The following is a 9820-nucleotide window of genomic DNA, read 5'->3' on the forward strand; positions in this document are numbered from 1 at the left end:
TAAGAATTAAACATTAAGATTTAATCTTGGTTTACTTGTGATGAGGGAAACCTATCAGCTAAGTGGGCATACAAAGCTAATATCCTAATTTCAGAGAATTCATATAATTGCATAACAAATATCATCTACGTTTTGTGATGAGAACGCAGATAACATTCAATCAGACTGACAAATAGATAAGCTAATAAACCTTATCAGGTTTACATTAATGATGTGCTAATATAAAACCTAACCAGATTCTCATGCAATGTTCACATAAACTCATATAAACGAGGGTTCTTTGATTAAACCTAATAAAGTAATTCTTACTATATAAGCATGATTATTATTTACCCATTAATTACTTTTAATAATCATCAACTGGATTTCATGCAATTCAAATACCTATTCCAATGTGGCTAATCTTCTAGGTAATTTAAATCAAGCATATAATTAACTTAGGATTAATAAAGTGTTAACCTAAGTATCTATTCACTTATACTTTAAGCATGTTAATAAAGTTTCAGATTACAGCAGTACTAAAGAAAATAAACAAAATAATAGCAATATAAACAATGTTTAAGCCGTCGGCTTTATGGAACACATCCATCGGCTTTATGGAACACCGTCGGTGGCTGTGAGACCATAGCCAGCGGCTATCATGCAATAATCTCATAATCATATTTTTCGTCCAAATAACCACTATGAACGTTTAGTTCATAGTTGGAGAGGAAATTCAATACGATTAAGTGAAAGAAGACATTATTAAGAGAGTGTAATAAACTTAAATAGAATCGTAGGTTAAAGAGCTAAAGAGAACTAAAACTTGAATTAACTTGAATCCAAAAGTAAAATAAAATTAAAATCTAAACCCAAAGAGTTACAAAATTTGTAATAAATTCGTAACTTAAAACCCTGAAATACTGAATTCAAAATTGTACATTGAAAAACTGCAAAATTCAGCCTCTATTTATAATTTTCAAAAACCAACAATATAGCCGGTGGCTATGAAGGGTATAGCCGGCGGCTGTCAAAATTTACCCAAACCGAAAATTTTTCTTGATCAACATGTTTTATGAAGCACAAGTAATTCCATAATTAGCATAACAGTCGTTGGCTTTGATGATCATAGTCGGCAGCTTTCACCTTTTTGCATCCAACTCAAATTCTGTTTCCTTATTTAAAACGACTTTGGCTTCAAATATACGGAAATATTCACCATAACAGGCGGCTATATGTGAAATAGCCGGTGACCCTTCTTAATTTTCTTTATCTTCAAGTAACTTCGCTTTATGGTTGATTCTCGAACATTCTGCATATTTCACCCATAGCCGGCGACTTTTCCTCCACACAACTGGCGCCTGTGACATTTTTCTACATTTTTCTATTTTTATCGTGTTTTATCACATTTTTAAACCAAAACATTAAAAATACGTTTTTACATAAATTAATAACATTTAGATAAGAAACAATGTAAAATGATAATTAGAATACCAAGATAACCCTAAAAATGATTGTAAAATTATGTATAATTTAGGCGTTATCAAACCCATACACTAAGCTTCTACTTGAGAGTTTATGAATATTTTTTAGTTTATATGTGGGAGTCTCTTGCACCATAACCACTTAAGGTTGTCTGCTGTCTGATTTTGGCCAAAAAGTTACGTATTTGCCCCCCGAATTGAGCTATAAAATCACTAAATTCATTAACTTTATCGTAGAATTAAGCGTTTTTTAGATTTATTTGATTGATTAAGCGATTAGCAAGACGTTGCAAGAAGAATCGAAGAAAATGGAATAAACATGAAGAATCTAGAGTGAAGACGGTGAAAGACAAGTTATATCCTCGAAAACCAAGTCACGATCCCAAAAACAAAAGAAACGATCCAACTCCAGAGCCACACGGGCAAGTTACACGGGCTGCCTTTCTAGAGCCACAACGGCTGCCCTGCCCAGCCACACGACCACTGCACACAGTTTGCGTAATCCACACGGCTACCCTGCATGAGGCGTGTACACAGGATGTCCAATCCACACTCCCTGTGTACACGGCCTGTCAGGGTTAGAAAGCCTATAAATAGAGGCCATTTGTTTTCATGTCAACACACTTCTCATTTCACTCATTTCTATCACTACAACTTTCTATCTAGAAAGCTAAATGCTTTCAAGGTCTTCTCACCTTTTAGAGGAAAATTAGTACTTCAAATGAGAACGTCACAGATTGTATTAGGAGCGGTTTAGAGAATTTTAGCACTTTTAATGGTCCAAGACCTCGTTTGTAAACGGTGAACTCTTTTCTTAATTTCATGATACGGTTTTGTTATATTAAACTACTTTCATTATATGCATTCATCTAACTATTATAATTGTTTCGTACGTTGAATATTTATCTCAAACTTATATTGTTGTTATGCTAAAGCCTTGTCTGATTTAGAAGTCTAATTCACGGACCACTCATTCCAAATACTCACGTGGCTAAAACCTAATGTTAGGACCTGATCAATCCTAGAATGCAGGGTAAGTAGTTATTTATGCTTAACATCACTATAAGGTTTAGTACCTACGTATAGATAATCACTTGTCTATCAGAGAAGAGCTGCCTAATTTAAGATAGTGACTAGAGTGAGTACTATAGATTTCTGTGAACACTGACTCACTCAAAACTATGGTTCGCGTCAGAAGTAATATCCTAGTGGTGTTATAAGATGATCCAAGGTTGAGTAAATTGATCGTAAAGGAGAGACCTCTAATATAGTTAACAGTACGTTAGAATATCTATGATTGCACATCCGTTAATGTTAAGGCTTATCTAGGTACTAAGCGAAGACCTTAATTATAGTAAACTAAGTAGGGTTAAGAAAAGCGAAACCTTTCTTTGATATACCACTTTATTTATGAGCCTAGGGTTTAATCCAATAGGTCGTTTCAATTAATTACGATTAACATTAGGATTGGGTATATTAGTTTTTGGCCAGAATCTTTAAAGCCTAAACTCTTTGTGACAAGTCAGTTTAGTTCACTCAAGATTGATTAAGGTTTATTGTTCACTCTAGGAAGTAAGACTTTATCGATGGTTCACCTTCAGCTCTAGATATTGCATCCACCAAATTTACTTTATTTATCTATTATTTATAAATACCATAAACCTTAGAGAACATTTCACCCTACTTGCTATTGGATTAATTTTAAATGCACTTTAATCCCACGTTATAGATAAAATGTACAAAAAATACGAACTTAGGTTATACTTATCACTTGCTCGTTATAAGAAAAGATAAGTAGGTGAAATATAGCTAGAAACCTCAGCTAAATATTAAAACTACACTGCCCCTTTTCGATAATCTGAATAGACGGTATGCGACCTAACAACAACGCATCAAAATAAGCTGTCCGTACTAGTCATTTACATAGGAGGAGTAAGTTTTTGGCGCTATTGTCGGGGATCGAATTTTTTATTTATTAAGGTAATTGTTGATATTGTCAAATATCCAAGAATCTTGAGTGGTGTCTAAGAAAGACAATTATACACGGACTTGGTCGCTGGAATTTCCGAACAGTCACCAATTACATTAGGGCCAAAAGGATCCTGCCTCTTCGTTGTCGATCAGGACACTTGGTTCAAAAGATAGATTGACAAAAACACTCATGCTTACTAATTTGAAAGTTTGTCGGTATAGGATTTAAAGTCGCCTTTAGATAACCTTAAATATTAAAATATTTTATAGTGCTCCAAATGAACATATATTTAGTCGCAATATCATCCTAATATGTAAAGTTTTTAGTTGTAATTATTCTATTTTTAAGTTGTAATCGTTTAAATAAATAAATGTGAAGACGAAGCACGAAGATTAAAGAATTGAAGAAAAAGTGCCACTAAAGCCTGAAAAGTGTCACTAAAGCCATAGTGCACTCAAAAGTGCCACTAAAAGTGAGTTAAAGACTTGCGCGGATTTTGGGAGTTAAGGAAAATAATTTTTTGTGCAAATTAAAAGTTGCGGAACATAAAGTACAAGATATCTACGCATACGAAAGGACGTTCAAAAATCCAGAACCGAGACATAAACCGAGCATCAACGCGCGAGTCAACGGACCTAAAATTACAAGTCAACATTGCACAAAAATATAATATAATATATATAATTATATAAAATTATATATATTATATTATTTATATTAAATAATCGAGCCGCCCATGTTTTGAATCAAAAATATCTGCACCCAGCTGGCCATGCGATCGCATGGCCTGGAAGCTAAATCCATGCGATCGCATGGAGAGGAAATCCTGGCCAAGTCTATAAATTGAGCAATTTTCGGACGAGTTACACACACCTTTTTCAATCTTTCTTCCTCTCTATGTAATATATATTTATAATTATAATTTTAATTATAATTAAGATTAATAATAAATTATGGTTTAGTTGGGTTAATGTAAGAAATGTTTTACGGGTTTTAAGTCGAAACTCTGTCCGTGTAACGCTACGCGATTAATCACCACTGTAAGCTATGTTCTTCCTTTTTAAATTAATGTCTCATAACTAAGTTACTATTATGCTTATTTGAGTCGAATTAATCGTGATGTTAGACTAAATATTAAGATGGGGTTATTGGATTTTGTACCATAATTAAGGTTTGGACAAAAGACCGACACTTGTGAACATTGGACTATTGACTATTAATAGGTAGGGGGTACTGTCTAATTGAATGACAACTCATTAGAATCTGTCGAACCTATCTTCAAATTAATTAATCTAATAATTATTAAAATGATTATGTATGTCCTATTTAGTGACTTTTATACGACATCTTTTACGATCATTTAATTAATTATTCGGGTTGGGTAATTGATTATTCATTCTGATCAAGTGTGTAAATTAATATTCATATCTCATTAAAACAAGGGTGGATTACATACAAGGATAATTAGTGTAATTGTTAACAAAGTATTAAAACCTTGGATTACACGCAGTCGATAACCTGGTGTAATCATTAAACAAAGTATTAAAACCTTGTTACAGTTCGAATCCCTAATTAGTTGGAATATTTGACTTCGGGAATAAGGTTAATTTGACGAGCATTTTATAATTATGACCGATGGACTATTATAGACAAAAACCAGATACGTATCAAATAAACCAGGACAAAGGACAATTAACTCGGGTAACAATTAATTAAAATCAAAACGTCAAATATCATGATTACGGAAGTTTAAATAAGCATAATACTTTTATTTCATATTTCATCGTACTTTTATTTACTGTCATTTTAATTAATGCAATTTACTTTATCGCAATTTAAATTCTGTCATTTATATTTTCGTCATTTATCTTTACACTTAAAATATAAAATCGACAAACCGGTCATTAAACGGTAAAAACCCCCTTTTATAATAATATTACTATATATAATTATATATATTTTATATAAATATAGTTGTTAAAAATATAGCGTTAAACTCAGCTAGCTCCCTATGGAATGAACCGGACTTACTAAAAACTACAATACTCTACAATTAGGTACACTGCCTATAAGTGTTGTAGCAAGGTTTAGATATATCCCATCTATATAAATAATTAAAACCTGTGAAAATTGTATCATATTTCGTATTAAAAATAATAATATTTCACGTACCACCGCTGCACACATCAAGTTTTTGGCGCCGCTGCCGGGGACCAAAAGCGAAACACTGTATTCTAAAAAAACAAATATTAGTTTTTAATCTATTTTTGTAAAAAAAAATATATAAGTTTAAAAACATAAAAAGAAAAATATATTTCAATATTTTTAAGTCTTTAAATTAAAAAGTTTATTTTTTTATTTCTTTTGTTAAAAGTTATAAGAACTAATAAGTAATTTTTTTTAAAAAAAATTAGTTTTATTTTAAATTATATAATACTTTCTATAAATTTAAATCAGAAAAAAAATAATAAAAATTGAAATCGGGCAACGATACTGTAGCAGCCCAAGAACTGGCCTGGATACAGAGTCCATGTGATCGCATGGACAGACCAAAGAACCCTCATGCGGTCGCATGAGGTGAAAAGACAGGTCAGTTTCCTAGTCTGTACGATTAGGGTTAGGTTTTTATTAATAATTATTATTAATTAATTAGTTAATTAGGGTTTTGTTAAATAATAGTTTAATTTAGTTTTATTTTTAGTTTTAATTAGTATTATTAAGTTTAATAATTATTATTAATTAATATTTTTATAAAATAATAATATAAAAATAATATTTTTATAAAAATAAGTAATTTTATCATTTTTTGTCTCTTTTTATAAATTGTATATTTTTAACGTTTAATTCGTAATTTGTAATTTATCGTTCGTAACTAGTTTTAAACTTAGTTTTTGCCGTAGTTATTTTATACTTATATATTTTTAGGCTTTGCCGTAAATTCCCTTAAATGCTTTTTCTTTAGATTAAGATTTAGGCGCTTTAGAATCTTACGACGTCGCTTATCGCCTTAGTTTTAAATAAATTTTAGTGCCTTTTAAGTAATTGCCGTTTTTGATTTAGAATTCCTTTTAAGCTTTAAAACCTTTAGACGCAAGTTTTAATATTTAGTTTTTAGACTTTTAAGTTTCGACGCTTTACTTTCTTATTATTATTTTTCGATCTTTTTATTTTTCGACGTTTGTTTTTCGATTCTTATTTCTGAACGCGCTTTTTCTTTCTCATTTCTACGCTCTAGTTTTTAGGACATAGAATTTTCTTTTTTTCTTTAAATTTTGACGAAAAATTATTTTAAGCGGTTAAATTGATAGACATCCAAATTTTCTGCTTCGTAGTAATAGTTGGATTTGTTAGTGAATGAGTTGTGGATTTTCCGACTTAAAGGATCCTAGCTCCCTGCTGCATCTTTTGGCTATTCGAAACGTGGGCAAAAAGCAGAAAAGTCTATTAATTTGATAACTTATATAATAACTAATAGGATATTCAGTGAATGCACCGAGCAAAACGTTCACCACCTTTCATACGTTCACCACCTGTAACTCGATCAAGACATCTAGCCAATATCGTTGCCGTTGATTTTTCTTTAGAATCATCATCTAGTCAAACAAGTACTCCAATTCAAATTTCCGATAATCCATTTTTTGAACCCGACTTCACAATTGAGAACCCAGAGGATATTCAAGAACAATTCCAAGATCCTAAACCACAAACCGTTAAATCAGAATCCTCTAGTGATTCGGATTCAAAAATTTCAAATATGGAAATAACGGAACCTCTAAGTATGGAAGACCGAATGAGAGCCACACGCACGGGCCAAGGTCACGCCATTATTAAGCCAGACATTAATGCGCCAGATTATGAAAAATCAAAGGACAAATTGTAACATCCCGCCTTTTTCCGTTTACTTTTCCGTTTAACTATTTAAAGTCCGTTATATGATTATGACATCCCTCGTTAATACGCGTTTTAAAATATCTCGTTTAGGTAATTCACGCACCCGCAACCGAACTAGAGGGACCATTGTTGCCAAGAGAGCAAAGAGGTGACTAGGTCAACTAGTCAACCCTTCACTCTCACCCATTCATTTATTTCCTTTTCTTTTTCCATTTTCTCTAATACTTTCACCAAATCTCTCAAACACCACTTCAAGGATTCATCATCCAAATCAAATCGAGCAAGTATCCATCTAAACAAATTGCATATTCGGAATCCTCTCATCTTCCTCTTCGATTCCATACCAATTTCATCAAGTTTGGGTAACTTTCTAAAATCACTAGATTTTGTGTTCTTGATGTTTTTAACTTATAAAGTTGTTAGTTAGTGTCTATGGCTCAATTCTAACATGAATATATGATTTATATGTTCGACTTTGTTATTTGAAGTAACTAGCATGAACATAAACTTTGGTGTGTTTGATTTGGTAATTTGGTTGCTTAAATGTTGTTGTTATGGTAAAGTGCAAGTATTAAATGTGTTACTAGTAGCACTAGCTTCAATTTGATGTGTAATTTGTTTTAGAAAACTTCATAAACTTGATTATTGGTTTTGGTGGATTTGGGTTAGGGTTTGATGAACTTGAAATGAACTTTTGATACTTTGAATGACATGAAATGTTATTTGTAAGTGTTAGGTTGTATTGTATGCTTGATCACCTTCGAAACGGCATATCATTCATGTAAATTGGTTGCCGAATCATCAAATTTCATTTATGAACTTGAGTGCATTTAATGAGGAGCTTTGAATGTGATTTTGGGTGTTGTAAAAGTAAATGTGATGGATGAAATGTGTTTAGTTGTTTTCCTTGTCAAAATACCTTTTCGATGATATAAGATACATACTTTGGTTGTTTGCGAGTCATAAATGGTGATTGGTTGAAGTTGGGTTCATGCATAAAACTTAAAAACTGCCAGAATTCTCTGCACAGGTAATGGCGCGGCGCGCCATATACCCGCGCGGCGCGCCAAAGTGGTCTGTCCAACTTTGTCGATTTTTGAATAATGTTTGCTATGCTACGCACCTCCGATTCACATGTAACTTGTTCTAACATGCTCATACATGATTAATAACCTCAGAAAAATAGTTCGGGACCCGACCCGAACGTGTTGACTTTTTCGTTGACTTTGACCGACCAAAGTTTGACTTTTTGTCAAACTTAACCAAATGATTATGCAACCTTCCTAACTTGTTTCTATACTTGTATCTTGCATGAAACTTGACAATTTGATTTCACATGCTACATAATCGAGTCGTAACGAGCCATAGGACTAATTGAACATCTTTGACCTATCGTGTTTACCGTTATTGATACGACCTATTTGTTTAGGTCAAGACTAGCACTATCCTTCGCACACGTTATTTTGTGAAGTACTTTTCGTACGTGCACTCAAGGTGAGATCATAGTCCCACTTTTACTCTTTTGCACTTACATTTGGGATGAGAAAACATAAACGTTTCTTTTTACTAAGTGAACACAAGTACAGGAAAACAAACATTCTACATACGAGTTTGAACAAAAATCCTCAATTCGATTATCATTAGTTACACTTGCCGGGTGTAAGCGAGAACTTATGTTATATGGCCATATGGGTTTGACAAACCGTCATTCAAACGGTTCGCTACCGTTTACGAATGAAATGTATTTTCGAGAAACAGTGTATGTTCTAACACTATTGTGATGGGGTTCTATGGAAGGAAATGTTAAGCATTGATAATTGGGTGCTCGTGAAACAAACTTTTGGAATGTATTACTATTATCTCATTGTTGCAAATCTTGTGGTTCACTTGTACTTACTTACTCAAACCTATGATTTCACCAACGTTTTCGTTGACAGATTTCTATGTTTTTCTCAGGTCCTTGAACATTTGTGTGATACATGCTTCCGCTCATTACTTTTGATACTTGCTTGGATGTCGAGTATACATGCATAGTTGGAGCGTCTTTTGGCTACTTTAAATTGTGTCGCATAGGTTTCATTCGTACGTTGAACATTGTAATGTAACTAGTCTTTTGAACTACATTTGTAAACTTGAAACATCCTTTTACTTATGAAATAAATGCGACATATTTTGGTCAAACGTCATGATAAAGACTTATGACCATGTAACGGGACCTAAGTAGTCGGCGCCGTCAAACATGATTTGGTCGGGTTGCTACAGATGGTATCAGAGCGTTAGTTGTAGGGATTTTGAGTTCACTGGTGTCAAACCCGAGTCATAGGGTACATTAGTGAGTCTAGACTACAACCGGCATATAGACTTGAAGTAGGAATTACTTGATTACTTGTGCATTATACTCGAACTCGTCTATCACATCAAATTCTTATTCAATCTTAATCTCACATTACTTAATTTAATTGACGCGCCACCTTGACTAATGAATTAGTGTCGA

The sequence above is a fragment of the Rutidosis leptorrhynchoides genome, chromosome 1 (genome assembly GCF_046630445.1).
Source record: "Rutidosis leptorrhynchoides isolate AG116_Rl617_1_P2 chromosome 1, CSIRO_AGI_Rlap_v1, whole genome shotgun sequence".
Classification (NCBI taxonomy): Eukaryota; Viridiplantae; Streptophyta; class Magnoliopsida; order Asterales; family Asteraceae; genus Rutidosis; species Rutidosis leptorrhynchoides.